A 15135-nucleotide genomic window follows, 5' to 3' on the forward strand; every position below is an offset into this window, starting at 1 on the left:
TGGCCCCTCTTGCCCTGGCCCCCCCAGCCATTGGGTGAGGAGACCTGAGTCCCAGTTCCCCGGTGGCTTCCTGCCCAGCCAGGGCAGGTGGGTTGCACCACGTCCCTTACAGCCTCCCACAGGGACACACTCCTCCAGCCTCACCTTCCTGCTCTATGTGGGGTGCAGCTGGCTCCATCCATCACCCACAGCGAAACTGAAGCAGAGGTCCCCTTTGCCTGCTCAACATGGGGTGAAATGTGCAGCTTTGTGTGTGTGTCCCAGCCGAGGGCATCTGGGGGAGGGGGAAAGGCATTCCTGTGTTTTGGAAAACAAAGGAAGAGGCCTGAGCCTGGGGGGGGTGGGGGTGAGGTGGGGACAGGAAAGCTCTCCCCAGCGTTGACATTTCTGTGCCATGGTAATAGATCTCTGTGAGCAAGAGTGATGCTGCAGCTCAACCGGCTTGTTCCGCATTCGCCCATGCTCCCTGGCAGTGCTGGCATATACTAAGAGGCTCATGAAGGATGCCCTCGCTTGTAGCTCATCAGGGAACATACCTAGGTTATGTTCACTGGCAGCAGAGATGAACATAAGCAGCAATGCATGCCAGTTAGCCTTGCCAAATGCTGTTATCAACCATTTCCCTTTCCTCCCCACCACCTAGGAATCGGGCTGGCAATGGTGGCTGCAGTGAAAGGTTACCGCTGTATCATTGTCCTGCCGGAGAAGATGAGTGTGGAGAAGGTCAGAGCTCTGTATGGTATTACCCCGCAGCCAGGGAACATCTCCTGCCATGTCCTCTCTCTACCTCTCCCTCTCTAGGGTTGGAGCACTCTCTCCTTTAAAGGGTAACGAGCCTTACTGCACACACTGACATAGCTCTGTAGTTATTCAGAAGATTTCCTCTTGAGGGCAAACACTGTGATGGCCTGACTGATTATCTGGTGCATGTAGTCGTGTCTTAGCCAAACACTGTGTCTGGCTGCAGAGACATGAAGCATTATCTGCTGTCTGCAAGAGCAAGGGCTGGATGTGGAGGAAGGAGAGTTAGGCAGATCCTGTGGACCTCCCATCTGACATCTGATGTGTCCCTTGGTCTCTCTGTGTTTCTGTGGTTTTCTGAAACCTGGAGACACCGATGGTTGTCTGAGCTGCTTTCTCAAACGAAGTCACTTGCATGAGAGCTGCTGATCGGGTGAAACTGCTGTCCGGCAGATGGCAGAAATACCTGCTATGGGGAGCCAGAACTCTCACAAGCTGCTCAGCTGAGCTCCTGCCAGGGAAGCCAGACTCAGACCCTGCCTTAGATCAAAACTGAGCCCTTCTCCAAAGCACTGCCCTTGTTTCAACCTATATCTCACTGAAGCTCACTCTGGATCAGATGCCACCTCCAGCTGCCCTGGGCTTCATTTCCAGGTGCCCCAGCACTTACCCACCCTTCTCTTTAGACCACCTCTCCTCAGCAGTTGCATCTCCCAGTGGGTCAGTACCCTGGGGATGATTTGTAGATGCTCCTTCCCTGTTCTTGGTGAGCAGCCAGAGGGATGTGGGGCACAGACAGCTTTAAGACCTCCTCCTTGCATGCAAGGACTCGGACCACAGCACATAGGAGACACTGTTCTCTACCCTGGTTCCTTCTACCAAGGAGCAGCACAGTGTTTAACCCACCTCTGCCATTTCCAGCCTGCCCTCTGAGTAGGACAGGGCACAAAGCCAGTCTTGATGTCTGTGCCAGCTTAGGCAGAAGTCCCTGGCTGCCATGAGGATGTCAGAGATAGTATAACGGAGAACTGGACATCGTATCTCCAAATGCTAAACACCTCCTGCACGCAAAGCTCCTCTGGCATCCAGCGCTGCCATGAGCCCGCAGGTTCAGATTACTGCCTCTGTGTGGGATCAGTTGTGACACATCTGCTTTCTTCTCTCCCAAAGGTCGATATTCTGAAGGCACTGGGTGTTGAAATTGTGAGGACCCCATGCACCAGCTTTGATGCTCCAGAGTCTAACATTCGTGTGGCCTGGAAGCTGAAAAGTGAAATCCCAAACTCTCACATCCTGGACCAGGTAAATGCCATTCCTCCACTGACTCCCTTTCCAAATACGGCTTACAGCATGTACTCCTAGGAGTGTGCCTCTGTTTGGGGACTTCATTTAAACTGGCAACAGAGAAGATTTTGCCAGGGTTTTATGGTGTTTGAAACATAATTGCAAAGCATGGTTTGGCAGAAACAAAATAAGGGACCCTTCCAAACCTGTAGTACTTCTACCAATGCCTGCATGTGGGTAAGGCTGGGTTTTCCTGCACACTTCAGAGACTCCTTCAGGTTTACTTTGCTTCAGATTTAACTTTGACCTGAAAAAAGTCGGTTCCTGTACAAGAGGGCACTTCTGCTTTCAGTCTGACCCCACTGTGGGAAGGCATTCCCAGAGCAAGCAGGGATCTCCTATAGTGCAAAAGAGTCAGGGAAGCTCCTTCCTTTTCAGAAAAGGGAGCTCAGTGTCTGAATACACTTTTCAGAAGCAGCCTGCTCTATGGGTGTGAACATGGGGCTGAACACATATCAGTGCTGTACCTGTGTACCCCTGTGGTCGATCCTTCTGCACAGGCAGGACAGCTACACTGCCCCATAGCTCCAGCCACCTAACCTGCTGCACTGCCAATCACAAATGCCTCTAAATGACAAAGCAGTTCTCAAAATTGCATATGCATGTATGATACTTGAACGAAATTTTTCCAATGTGGCTTTTGAGCAGGGATATGTTTTTCCCCCAGGTTTTTTAGCGATGTTGTGGGGCTGTTTTCAACTTTTTCAAGGCAACAGAAAAGGTTAAAATGCTTCTATCTAAGCAATAGCTAAAATACTGAGCAGCTGTCTTCCCTCTGGCAGCTAGGGTCACGACAAAACCACCAGAGCCCACAAAACCTGGGAGAGCCACATTGGATAGTTACCATGGGTTCCAGAGTGAGTGTTTGTGGGCCACATTTTAGTCTTCCAATGCAGACTTGTGGGACTTACCCCAAGTGTCATTGGAGATCTGTCCCAGAGTGACAACCAGGAGCAACACCTGTGATGTGGCCTGGCCAGGCTGCAGTTCACCCCCTGCCAGGGAGAGGAGGGTGCAGTCGCATGCTTTGGGTAAAGTTCGTCAGGAGCTATTGCTAGTTTGGTATTTGACCTGTGCTTCACACCACGGTAACTCTTGCTGTTCTCTGTTGAAACAAACAGTACCGAAACCCAGGCAACCCGCTGGCTCATTACGACACCACGGCTGAGGAGATACTGGAGCAGTGTGAAGGTACTGTCCTGTGCTGTTGTTTGTACGTCGTATGTACTGAGGATGCACAGAAGGAGATAGCCCCCTGGAGAGCCTTATTTTACGTCATTTATTGACCCAAATGTCTAGAAACCTCTGTAGGTGAAGGCACCCTCAGTAATACTGACACACAACTTCTCATAGCCCACTCCAGATACACCTGAGCCTCCAGGGCTTCCCAGATATGGCCTCCCATTTCACAACCCTGAGGGAGGAGACCAGATGAATTCAGGCTGTTCCCAAGGAGGAAGAACCAGTCTCATTGTGGCTACAAAATCTCTGTGACCTGTCAGCTGCAAACACAAGATGGCCCAAGAGGCCTCACAGGGGAACATAAATCCATCAGGGCATGGCGGGCTGCATCTGATCCAGCACACTCATCTGCAAACCAAAACAGACTGAAACTTCACAGACTAATGATGTTTGATGTGATAGCTGGTGGAGGATGAAGGAGCCCATGTCTGTGCAGATAGGATTGAAATTTATTGCCAGTACTGGGAGCACTGCAGAATGTAAACAGGGACTCAAGGGTTTTAACTGGAGAGCAGTTATCATAACACTAAAGCAGTTGTGTAGCAACAGGAACAAAGAAGTCCCAGCCTCCCCTTCTGCACATTTAAATTTGCTCTTGCTGGCTGCCAGAAGTAGTGAATTACAAGTCCTTTTCCCAATGCAGAAGAAGCACAAGTGTCTGACTGATCAGACTCTTACCAGTCCTAAATCAGTACAATTTCACTGATGCCAGTGAGGCTACATCCGATCAATACAGGTGCCAGGGCAGAGCTCTGCCATCTCTCCACTGTGGATGCTAACACTAGCACAGAAGTTGTGCCTGTTACTGATACGTGTTGTTATTCACGTAGATGCTTTGCTTCAATGTGGTGTGGTTTGCAAGGGCTGGAAGTTACTGAGATACTCTATCCCCCTTAAGCCAGTAGACAACAAAGACACAGAAATAATGAAGAACAGTGGGAGATCCAGAGGTTACCTTCAGGCTCCTGCCCTGCAAGCTCATCGAGCATCTGCACAGGACCATGCTCTGCCCACTAGCATGACTGCTGCCTATTCTAGAACACACGGGGTTCTAGCAGCTGAGGAGCACGGGCTCTGCCTCTGTGCAGGGTCCTGAATAGAGGGAACACCATGCTGGAGGCCATGCTGAGTCCCTGCAAGCTTTTCTCTTCCCTGACCTGCAGGCAAGGTCCACATGGTGGTGGTTGGGTCTGGCACAGGACGGCACCATCACTGGCATCGCCAGGAAGCTGAAGGAGAAATGCCCAGAATGCAAGGTAAGCGGGGCAGCAGGGCTGCCTGCTGGGAGCTGCATCTCCCTGGGTTTTCCTGCCTGTGATTGGATCAAACCTAACCCATGGCCCACCTGAGTTAGCAGTTGTGGTCTTCACCTATGTATTTTTATACAGCAAGCTTGACTTCTGTTGGAAGCAACTTGCCATTGCAAAAGCCTCCCTGCTCTATGGTTGACACCAATCATAGATGCTCATTCTGCAGAGTTTGTGATTCAAAGAAGACTGGAGGGTTGACAGTTACTGCCCCTCTGTGTAGCCAATGTGTGAGAGATACCTGATTCACCAGAGGCAAGTTGAAATGGTGCTCACCCAGCTGCTGGAGGAGCTGCAGATGAGGTTACCTCACCGACAGCCTTCACCAGCCCTTGTTATGCCATGTGTGGATGGAGGAGACCTCAACACAGACATAAAGCTATAAGCAACCAGGGAGGTGTCACTGGCAGCCAGCACAACTAGATCCAGAAAGGATGTTTGTAGCCATAGGTTTCCAGAGGTTTGAGCCATCTGGCACTGCAGCAGATTAAGGAGCACTCACCCTATCCTAAGGGTTGGGCTTTGGAAGTAGCCGTCATTGCCAAAGAGGTGAGGACAAACACCTTAAGAGTGGTAACATTTCAAGCCACCAGTCACTTCAGCAGCAGAACACTACCTAGGACCTATTTAAAAGGTCAGTGGGAAACAGTGTCCTTTCATCCTGTAAGCTCTCCTTGCTGCCAGTGGGTGGAATCTGAATGGATGTTATGGGAAGGGAAACATTGCTGATAAGGCTGTGGGTAATTTTTCCTGTGAGTGGTTTAACAAAACTCCCTTCCCTCAAAGGTCATTGGTGTGGATCCTGAAGGCTCCATTGTCGCTCTGCCCAGTGAGATGAACACGACAAACACCACAAACATCGAAGTGGAGGGCATTGGGCATGACTTTATCCCTACTGTCCTTGACAGATCAGTAAGTAGCCATGTGATGAGAGGCCTCTGTCCCATCTTTGGCTTTGCATCCAGCCTACCTCTGGCCCCCAGTTGTATCTAAGGGTACTTATGTGCCTTCCCAGCACAGAACAAGTGGCTGTGGGGGGACTGGGATCCCAACACTAACGCATCTGAGTAAATCTGATTGTAACTGACCTACAGTGAGAAGGTAAATACAGGGGCAAATGAGGAATATGTCACAGTACCAGCCTTCTCAGCAGCCTCTTTCACTGTGATCACACAGAAGAGGTCATTGCTAAGGCTGCTCTTCATCACCCTAGTGTTTCCTGAACCATCAGTGTCACAGGCACCACATGCACACAGCAGAAACCTTGCACCATTTATGGGCTGGAAGACAAGACCAAGCTATACAATGCAACAGACTATGAATGTCATTCTGCTTCTTGTCAAGTTTCTTGGTGTATCTGTAGCACCAGGTACAGAGCTTTAAAGCCCTAACTCAAGCTGCCCGTGTTCTCCCATCCTCGTTCTTAGAAAGGTCCCCCACAGCATCAGACCTCAGATTCTTTCTGCTTTCAGATACTGTGCTAACTACATCTCTGTTGTTGGCACACAGCTTTAGAACTGGGACCTGTAATAACCTCAAACTCTTTTTGTAGTTGGGTCTGAATTTGCCTTGCAAATATTGACCACTAGTGTAGCACAGCCTAGGGCATCGTGAACATCATTCCCTCTACAACACCCTGATTCTGAACCTTTCAGACATCCCTAACTCTCCAAGGAAAGGATGCTGGCTGGACAGGCTAGAGTGGGTGCCTGCAAAGCAAAGGCATGCCCTGCAGACCAAGGATGTCCTGACAAACATATTTGCTTTCAACAAGTATGCAAAGCAGCTCAAAGCTGCCAGACGTTGTAGGCATCAGCACCGTGGAATGCCTCAGAGAGTAGGGACAGCCTGAAATAACACCACCAAGACACAACCTTCCTGCTTTTGCCTTCAGGTGGTCGATCAGTGGTATAAATGCAACGACAGAGACTCGTTACTCATGTCACGCAGGCTGATCAGGGAGGAGGGACTATTGTGTGGTAAGCACCAACAGCCGCTGCTTTCTCTTAACACATTTTCTGAATCTCATCCTTTTGGGACCAAAACTCTTTGGTGTGGGTGCTCTCTGCATTTAGTGCTTGCTGGATGGCTGAACCCTGAGCTGGTGTGTAGGGCTGTGTGGACTGCAGAGGTATGGCAGTGTGCCTTTGATCTGGGATCTGACTCATTGGCCACAGTAATTATAGAAGCAATAACTCTCCTCTTACCGGGGCACTTCTGCACATGGAACTGGATCTTCAGGCCTAACCCCGTGTGGTGTAGTGTTACAGGGGCTGAAGAGAGGATTAATGGGGCTCGGGGCAGGACAGGTGGACTAGAACTGTTGCTCCACTGACAACTCTGTGGGGCAGTACACTTGTTGAACCATTGCCACACACACAAGAGGTGCCAGGTTTGGACCAAGGAAAGCTTGGAAGTAAAGAAAGTGTAAGATGTTCTTACTGAGTATTTCTCCCTGTGCCAACAAGCTGTAAGTGATCCCACCAGCTTTCCAAAATGAAAGGATGCCCTCAAACAAACCCTGCCTGTGCCCTAAGAGCCTCTACAGAGCATCAGCATTTCAGTCAGCTTTCCCTGCCACTGAGCAGCTAGCCATAGGTTCCCACCCAGGACCAGGCAACATGTAGGCTTATAGTTACAGCTGATAAAAGCCCTGAGTGCTCACATCCAGGGAGTTTTAGAAAAGATCAGGCCATTTGTAATGAAACTCTTAAATGCTGATTTAAGCCAGCAGGCACGGAGTCACTGTGTTTCAACAGAAACCACTTACTGATCCCCGACTATAATTGTGTGAATAGCTCCATGTTCCCTGAACTGCATTTTTCAGGGCCTTTCCCCATTTGTTTGAGAAATGTGCTAATTAACCTGCTGTAAAATACGTGCTGCCTTGAATGCAGTGTGTAATTGGCACACAGATAGTGGAATGTGTTTTGACTTCCAGTACTTGAAACTACTGGTGGAAGAATTGCCTCTGTAAAGCAGGAACCTGCTTTCCTTACGTGCAGCAAACCACATGTGTGAACACAGGCACAGGAAGCATTTAAGTCTTCCATCACGTTGGCTTGGTATTCTAAGCACGAATGTAATGTTTATAGGATTTTTCAGTCTTTACAATGCATTTAAATCCAATCTTTGATTGCCAGATATGTCAGTTAGAAGGTCTAGGTTTGGCATGGTGTTCTTGTCACCCAAAAGGAGGGTATGGTGTGGGCAGCAGAATGTCCCTGTGTTGAACCTTTCAGACCTTGGCCTGCCCACAGACTCACCACAAGAAATGGTTCATGAAGTTCATGACTCTTACGCTGCCATGAATGCCGATTGCCAAGAGCCATCATATGAACATATCCCTTCAACCGCTACCTCTTCCCGATCCTAAAGCCTATGGGGCTGTGGGGCTGATTGTCCTCCTATTCCCAGTGTCTTGAGCCTGGTGTAGGAGGTGACACCTCTGCTACTGCTTTTCCTGGGTGCCTCTGTTCCACTAGCCATGGCAGTGCCATGCCCCATGCACTGGGACGGCAGTTCTACATCCTGGGCAGCCCTGATGCTTGTCTCTCTCTTCTTGGTACCTACCCAGGAGGCAGCTCGGGCAGTGCCATGTCTGTTGCTGTGCAGGCAGCCAAGGACCTGAAGGAAGGTCAGCGCTGTGTTGTCATCCTGCCTGACTCTGTCAGGAACTACATGTGAGTTTCTTGCTTTCTGGTGTTGGGTGGGAGCTTCCACAGCCTTCTCCCCAGCTCTACATATGCCATGGCTTGGGGCCATATGGCCCTTCAGGGACATGAGCTTAGCACTGCTGAACCCTGGTGGCATGGATTGCTGGAGAACAACCCAGGACCTCTCATTGCATGGTACCCAGTGTGAGCCCAGAGCTGGGAGTGCCCCTGGAGCAACTCATAGGAAAAACAAAGCAAACAACACGGATAAATAGCATACTGCTGTGGCAAGCACCACGGGCTGGGTCTTGGGATGTTTGGGTTTTATTTCCTCTTGTCACTGACTGACTGCACGGAGCAGGAATCAGTCAAGCTATGGTTTTTGAACTTGCATGCCTAAAGTTAGGAAGGCAAATAGCTGACATGCTTCCAAGAGTTACCGAGCACCCGCAGCTCCCACTGACCTTAAAAGGGGCTGAGAGCAGCCAGCTGCAAAAATCATGGGAGCCCCGGGGCAGTGCTGTGGTCTAGTGCATGAAACAAAGCACGACTTCTTCTGGAGAGCTCACAGACTCGCTCTTTGTTGGTCATTTCTAGGGTCCAAATTTCTGAATGATAAGTGGATGATAAAAAACGGTTTCCTAAGCGACGCCCAGGAGCACAAGCCTTGGTAAGACAGCTTCCTCTGGTACAAACTAACTGTGCTAAGGGAGCCAGCATTCTAAGCCTGGAAATTTAACAACTTCCAAGGAAAGCATTATCTGTTAGTATTTAGAAAAACTGCAGTTAAGGCTGGATCCCTCATGGGGGGGGCATGTAATGTCAGCTCCTCTCTTTTGAGTGATCAGAAATCCCTGTTCCACAATCAAAGTCTATGAAGGAGATGTTTACATCCTGAAGTTGCTGATCTGCTCCCACATGGCAGTCATTGTCCAGACCACCTAAGCCCTGCTGAGCAGAACAGTTTAGGGGCACATCTAGCTTCACTCACAACCTCCAGGCCTACTCCACAGCTGTGTTCAAAGGAACATGGGGCTGGTGGGGAGATGGGTCTCTCCCTTAGCAAGCACCCTTTCAAACAGCTCTGAAGGACTTTTCAGGCAGGGAACAGCAAGTTTTCACTTTCCAGAGCTGCAGGCCAGCAGAGATGAGCAACTGAGCTGTCTCTTGAATGCCATGGAGAAAGAGCCCCCTCAAGAGAGGGAATCACACTGCTGATGCCAATTGACATGCGGCTGGGCTGCTGCCAGTTGTTTAGAAAGCACCTAGTCTCACTTTGAAGACAGCAGGTATTACTGATGTCACCTGCTCCTGTAGGTTACTATAACCAAAGGGTTATTGCAAAATATTTCCTAAAACCTCAATACGTTTTGAAGGCCTCTTGTGCCTGTTTAGAATTTCTCTTTCAGCCTCTAGCAAGAGCAAAGGACTGAGATAAGCTGGGAGTTGCCTGTGGTCCCCAGCAAACAAACGTAACTTGTCCCTTATAAATCACACAAGCATCTCTGCCAGGCTGTCTCCTGAAGGATCTGTAGATAGTGCATTTTGAGGACTAAAGATGCAGACCAAAGAAGTAAAACTGATAGTCCTCACCACTCATGAGCTTGGAGCAAAGCCCTCAATAACTTCCTTGGATTCAGGATAGCTCCACACTTTGCCAGCTGCTGGCCTCAGCCCTGTCTCTGGAGCTGTATGAACACTGGGCTTGGCTTCAACAAGACCTGGCCATGCTGGACTTGTAGCATCACTGCTTTGGGGACAGAAGCGGGGTGATCTTTGCAGGCAGGCAGAATGTCTCTGTGTGGCTGGTCTCATCTCTGCTGGCCTTGCCTCCCTGAGCAAAGCCCACAGCCATGCAGCAGCTTGGTAACAGTTTGGTGCTGCCATTTGTCTTTCAACAGGTGGTGGAACATCAAGGTGCAGAAACTGAATCTCTCGTCCCCTCTCATTCTCCTCCCTGAAGTCAGCTGTCAAAAGGCAATTGAGATCCTCCAGGAGAAGGGATATGACCAAGCTCCTGTTGTTGCTGAATCAGGGTAACTATTTTTGCTCTTTACAAAGATGGCCATTCACATAGGAAAAGCAGCCACAAGGAAGCTAAAGAGAAAGTGCCTTTACTGATCCCATGATGGGGCTCTTGCACTGGACTCTGTGATGCATAAGTGTGTCTCTGTAAATGAGCCAGTTAAAGTCAAAACCAAATTCAGTACCCACCAGATTCAGCAGAAATTGGATCAGTGCAAAGGGAGGCCAGAGGAGAGATGAAGGCTGGGTGGAAAACCCACACTAATAAGCACTGCAAGCTTTCCTTCTCCTAGCTGCTAAGTCCTGCATTGGAATAGCAGAATTTAACCACTGTTACACCAGCAGCTTGGGGAGGACAAGAATCTTCCTGTCCTACTAAGATGAGGGAAAAAGTTGGTGCCTCCTGTTGACAGCAGCAGTGATTTAGTCACTGACTTTGAGGGGAATCCTTCAGCCCCTACATAAATTATGTGCCTTCTCTCAGGCCTGACCTTTTGGAAAACTCCCTGTTCCCTTACAGGCTTATTTTGGGAATGGTGACCCTCAGCAACACCCTTTCCTCAGTGCTGGCTGGAAACGCCACAGTTCTCAGACTCCGTTACGAAGGTCATCTACGACCAGTTTCTCAAAGGTACCTGCTGTGCATGGTGGCATCTGCTGCCCAGGGGATGGGGACATGGGGAGAGCAAGCATGGCCACCCTGAGGTGTGACAGAAGCTGGGAGAGGAGGTCAATGAAAAATCAGAGAGGTGAAAGAAGAGAGGTGGGAGGGTGTTGGCATCATGGAGATGACAGTAAGGACAGGCACTGGAAAAAATGCTGCTGAGCCTGTAGGGTTCAGACATGGGAGTTTTCAAGCCAGGAGCAAAGCGTGTGAATGTCCATTCCCAGTCTTACATTGTCAGAGGATTTTGTCCAGCTGGGGATTCAGCACCCCCTGAAATCAGAGCCCAGGTATTTCCAGGGCTCAGCAGGGCTGGGGCAACAGGCATGGGCTCTGGTGGGTGTTGCAGGAAAGGGATGCCTGGGTTGGATGTCCAGCAATGGTCTAGAGAGGGAGTGAGGCAAATGGATGGTGTTTTAGGGGAGCTGAAGCCATCTCCTCATGCTAGCCCATGGAGGCTCTTTGGGCTGGGGGGAGGCTTAAAGATTGGACTTGATGATCTTAAAGGTCTTTCCAACCTAGTTGATTCTATGACAAAGCCTGGTTTGCAGGTGGCTGGCATCCTCTCCCATCTCTGCAGAACAGTGTGAGTGGGTGAGGTGTACCTGATCTTGGTCCAGCTGTGTGGCACCTTGACAACTCATGGCTTAGAGTCAGGAACCAGGCTCTGCTACCACTGCCCTTTAAATGTGAAGTGAAACTTACAATGTCTCTTTCTGTCCTGTTCAGATTGGCCTGGAGGACAGCCTCGGCAAGCTTTCCTGCATCCTGGAGAACGATCACTTTGCTATTGTTGTACATGAGCAAATGCAGTGTAGGTATCTTCAGCAGCACTGTGTGGGCTTTGCATGAATGTCTAAGAGGGGAAAGGCAAATTCTCAAACTGAGCTTGGCAGGTGTCAGCCCCTACAGGAAAGATTTCTGCCCTTTGGCTCTGCAAAGCCCTGGAACTGCCAATTATTCACCCATTTCCTTTCCTGACACTAACGAGATGAGGGGAAAGAAGGGAAGCCTTAATCAAAGGAGTCCAGGACTAGCACCAGGATGTGCATCCTGCAGGAGCCCTTCCCAGATCCTGGCCATGGGAGCTGTGTTGTCCTCTTCATGCAGGGGTGATGCTTAAGCATTCATCATCCCAATCCCCTCCCTTCATCTCATGGCTTCCCATAGATATACACTTCTGGGGATGAGTACTCATTAAGGGATTTCATTTGGTCCCCTCTTGACAGCCAAGGTGGACTGTAAGTAGCACCTTTGGGTGCCAGTGCATTTGCTGCACAGCTGTAGGCTCTGGCCTCTAGTTCTTGTTTAGCCTTTTGGCCTTGAATTCAAATCACTGCCTTACTGGCTGTGAGCAACAGAGGAAATGAGGGGAATGAGAGATATTTGCAGGTTTAGTACTTAATGGCAAGGTTGAAAGGAGGCCTACAAGAAATCTGGAGAAGGCCTTTTTACAAGGGCATATAGTGGTAGGACAAGGGGGGAATGGTTTTAAATTGAAGATAGATTTAGACTGGACATTAGGAAGAAATTCTTTACTAGGAGGGTGATGAGGCTCTGGAACAGGTTGCCCAGAGAAGCGGTGGCTGCTCCATCCCTGGCATGTTCAAGGCCAGGTTGGACAGGGCTTTGAGCAACCTGGTCTAGTGGAAGGTGCCCCTGCCCATGGCAGAAAGGTTGGAAACTGTATGATCTTTGATGTCCCTTCCAACCCAAACCATTATGTGATTCCATGATTCTATGGAAGAAGCATTTGTACACATTCGATAAAACTTAGGTGGAATTCAGGCATCTAAGTGCAAGGAAACAAACTATACAGTCTGCATCTCATTGTTTTAAAGGACCTTCTGCTGTGCATGCCCAGAGGCTGTACCATCTTCTGAAAACCTTTATTCCCACTTGCCACCCCTAGAGATACAGCCAAGAGACATCTTTATGTCTGTGTGCCCCAAGGAGCCTAGGTAAATTGATATGCTGAGGACCTTAGGGTGCTATCTGATGCTGGTGCTATCAAGACACTTATCCTGGAGGTCCAGGGTAAGGTGAGAAAGATGAAAACAAATGTGTTGGACAATGAGCAAGCCCTGCATCAGAGGCACATGACTCAAGAGGCACAATATACACTGATGGATACAGCCTGGGGCATCTGTGTGTGAGCCTTACCTGGACCACAGCTGGCTGTGGGGGTTCTCTGCCAATTCAGGAGCACCACTAGGCCAGTCCAATAAAGCAGCTGTACCAGCAGCTTTGGTTTATTCTCGAACCACTGTACAGCCACCCCCTCCTAAGTGAAACAAACCACTCAGTAGTCGCAGTGGGACCACATGAGGGTTGCTGATGCATCCATACCAGAGGGATCACACCTTGCTGCTCCTCTGACCACAACAGATACGGTGGCAGGTGCTGTTCTGCAAATCTGACCTAACACACCCTTTCAGGGCAATTATCCTGTAAAATCTCTAGAAGTACAAATCTGACCTTATCTCAGGGGAGTTGCTTTGTTTAAAATGTTAACAGCATGAAAAAGCAGTCAGAAGACTCATGCTTAAGTCTTCTAAATTAGAGCTGAAGGGAGTAACTGTACTAATTTTATGGGATTACACATGCTACATGCAGAGCATTCCTACAATATTGTGCTGTGTTGATGGCCAGCAAAGGGCTGCCTGTTGAGCCCAGGGTCTCTGAAACCAACCACGTGCAACATCCCAACCCCTTTGCTTCCTTCTCTGTAGCCTGCTGCCTTGAAGCGGGCCCTAAAGCTGGCTTACAAGTCTAGACATGTTCCTGCAAAATGTTGCAAGCAAAAGTCCGTCATTCAAAGCTGCCTTCTATGCACATTTTCAATTCACTCACTGAGAATAAGACTGGGTAGAATCTCCTTTCTCAGCTTTGTTATCACAAAATAGTGAAGATCTGTTTTGTATCACATTTCAATATAAAATAAATGGTACCCACAAATTAAATGGTACCCACTGAAAAACATCTGCCAGCTGCATGCAGTGCCTCTTGTTCTGGTTTTCATACAACACCCATTTGCTTTTCCAGAGCTGCTGTTTTAATGCCGTCGCAGTTACCCCTGTATTTATTACCTTATTCCCACACCTTCAGAGCCTGCATTTTATCTCGTGTTTGGGCTCTGGTGGCTAGTTCTATTTTATTTAAGAAAACATTTATCAGATAGTTAAAGCAATTCTTGCAATGCTGTTTTATTAATGGTGGTGTAGGATGTTATGAGAGCAGAGTAGAAAGTGCCTCAGTGCTGCTTTTAGAGTCTCATTAGTTTGGCCTGAAAAGCTTTGAGGTGATAGAAGCAAGACTGGAACAGAGGTTGGATAAAAATAGCTGGGGAATTAAGCTTCCTGCTCTGGTAAAAGGTGCATTATTTGCAGCTAAAACCTCCCTGATGTGATCCCAGTGACCTGACCAAGGCTGCATCAGTGTTTCCTGTTGAGGCAGAGCAGAGACAGCTGCTGTTCTGTTGAGGTTTTTGTTTCATAAACAAACAGCAGCCCCTGCACAGCTGGGTGTGGGGGTTCTTCTGGTTGTATTTCCACTAAACTGGTGTTTTCTGTGCTTGCAGTCAATGGGAACGGCAGCTCCTTCATGAAGCAGATGGTGTTCGGTGTGGTCACAGCCATGGACCTCCTCACCTTCGTCAGCAGAAATGAGAAGAAGTAGCAGAGCAGCTTGGCTGTACTGTCCTCTGCTCCTCTGGCAGGACCAGCTCCCCCCCGAGCCTCCACCTCCCGGCGAGGTGCTTTCTGGTCTGATCCAGCTGATCGTTTCTCAAAATGACTAGGTGAAAATCGTACTGACCATTTGTCCGCTAAACACCATCCCAGAATACCACTAACAAGATAACTGATGAAATTGTGTTTAATAGCCATGTGTGGTTACACGGAGCTTCCCAGCGATGAAGGGGTAATGCAGGGAGGGGTGGGGATGGGAAGGGAAAGGTTGTTATTGCACATTGTTTAGCAGGTGGGGGGTTGGTGCCTGGAGGATGGTGCCAGACTCATTTCAGTGGTGCCCAGTGACAGGACAAGGAGCAATGGCCATAAACTAAAACACAAGTTTCACCTCAACACAAAGAAGAACTTTATGTTGAGGGTGGCAGAGCACTGGAACAGGTGCCCAGGGGGGTCATGGAGTCTCC

The 15135-nt window shown here is 49.1% G+C and overlaps 1 pseudogene; it reads left to right on the plus strand.

Moving 5' to 3' along the window:
• LOC117438538 (cystathionine beta-synthase-like) overlaps positions 1-14904 on the plus strand; it is a 32537-nt pseudogene extending 17633 nt beyond the window's left edge.
• The last annotated feature ends 231 nt before the right edge of the window (positions 14905-15135 follow it).

Source organism: Melopsittacus undulatus, unplaced genomic scaffold (genome assembly GCF_012275295.1).
Source record: "Melopsittacus undulatus isolate bMelUnd1 unplaced genomic scaffold, bMelUnd1.mat.Z mat_scaffold_462_arrow_ctg1, whole genome shotgun sequence".
NCBI lineage: Eukaryota > Metazoa > Chordata > Aves > Psittaciformes > Psittaculidae > Melopsittacus > Melopsittacus undulatus.